This window comes from Guillardia theta (assembly GCF_000315625.1).
Source record: "Guillardia theta CCMP2712 unplaced genomic scaffold GUITHscaffold_66, whole genome shotgun sequence".
Taxonomy (NCBI): domain Eukaryota; class Cryptophyceae; order Pyrenomonadales; family Geminigeraceae; genus Guillardia; species Guillardia theta.
In genome coordinates, this window is record NW_005434608.1 from 440,894 (window position 1) to 442,851 (window position 1,958).

Consider the following 1,958-nt stretch of genomic DNA (forward strand, 5'->3'; position numbering starts at 1 on the left):
GGAGAGGGTCTACGTAGAGAACCTACACCTGCACCCCCTCCTCCTCCACATCCACTTCACCCCGACAGGTGAGATCGCTGAGCTGCAGAGGAGCTCCAGCAGCAAGAGCAGCGCAGCTTCTAGCGTCCTCTCCCTCGTCAAGGCCCTCAATCTTGCCCTCCCCTCCTTCGACGGCCTCCCCGTCGCCATCAGTGCCCTCCTCCTCGAGCGGCACTTCTCCTCCTGGCTGGACCTCCACCGTCTCGTCCTCCGCCACTACCGGGCCCAGCTCATGCGCCAGCTCTACTCGTCCTGGACTGGCATCGACCTGCTCTCCCCCGGCAGCACGGAGGTTGTCAAGCCAGGGAGGAGGGAGATCTTCTACCGCCCAGCTGAGGCTCTCGTGACCTCTCCAGCTGACCTCGAGGAGGCGATGAAGAGGTCGCAAGAGAGTCTCGCGCGCTCCTTCGCTGGAGGGGCGTTAGCCTTCAGTCAGATGACCAGGAGCATCGGCCAGGGCGTCAACTCCCTGCTTTCAGACGTCGATCCCTCCTCCTCCCCCTCCCCCTCCTCCTTCCTCTCCCCCTCTCCCTCCCCTCTCCCTGCTCAAGGTTCTCTTGCCTTCCGCAAGGCAGGAGAGGACAGCGGGCGAGCATCTGCCGCCAACCAGGTCATGACTACTGTCTCTGCCTTATTTCTGCGTATCTTTGCTCTCCTCCTCACTCGCTGTCAGGCTGGAGAAGGCGAGGGGATGGGAGGGCTGCTGTCGGGGCTGGGCAAGGGCTTCATCGGAGGGATGCTGAAACCGACTGCAGGAGTGCTTGAGTTTGCATCTCGATCAACACAAGGTGAGGGGAGAGCGGGAAGAGGGAAGGAAGAGGAGGGGAGGGGAACGAGCAGAACAGCGCAGAGCAGAGCTGATCAAGTACGCAGGGCTTGCATCCATGGCAATGAAGGATCCTTCAGAGTACGGTGGTAGAGCTCGTCCTCCTCGCGCTCCTTCAAGGGATGGAGTATTGCGCTGCTATGACCTTGGTAAGAGGAGGATGATGCATGAGTCTCTCCTCCTCCCTCTCCTCCCTCTCCTCCTTCTCCTCCTCCCTCCTCCCTCCTCCCCACTGTTTTCTCCTCCATCCCTCTCACACAATCTCTCTCCCGTTTCCTGCTCTTGTCGTCCTTGCAAGTTCTCACCACCTGACCTCCTCTCTCTTTCTCCTTGTTCCCCTTCCTCCATCTCCCGCAGAGACGTCGGCGGGTCTGGACATCTTGAAAAGATTCGACGGCGGCAAGTACAGCAAGGAACATCTTGTCCTCTACTGCAGGCTGCAGGTCCTCCTCACAGCTCCTCCCTCTCTCTTCTCATCCTCCTCGCAGGGAACGGATGCCGTCATGCTCACAGACAAGAGGCTAGTTGTCATGGAGGTGTGATGGGACATCGATGGAATCGCTCAGCTGACCTCCTCCTTTTGTAACTTCCTTCTCCTCCTCCTCCTCCACCTCCTCCTCATCATCATCATCATCATCATCATCATCATCATCATCATCATCATCATCATCATCATCATCATCATCATCATCATCATCGTCGTCGTCGTCGTCGTCGTCGTCGTCGTCGTCGTCGTCGCCCGTCGTCGTCGTCGTCGCCCTTCTCCTCCTCCTCCTCCTCCTCCTCCTCCGCAGGTCTGCACGCTGGAGAAGAGGTGGAAGGTGGACGTCTCCGACATCTCGTCGGTCAAGACGACTGGGAGGTGAAGGAGGAGGGGAGACGAACTAGAGGAGGTGACAGCAGCTGCAGCGGAGTTATCATCCATACCAGGCCTCCTTCCATGCAGGATATCAAGTGAGCCCACGCGCATCTCCTCTTACCTCTTCCCCTTCATTCTCCTCCTCCTCCTTCTCCTCCTCCTCCTCCTTCAAACTCCGCTCCTCCCCCCACTGTCTGCATATCTCCGTCCCTCTTATTTTTCTTCAGGTTCTTC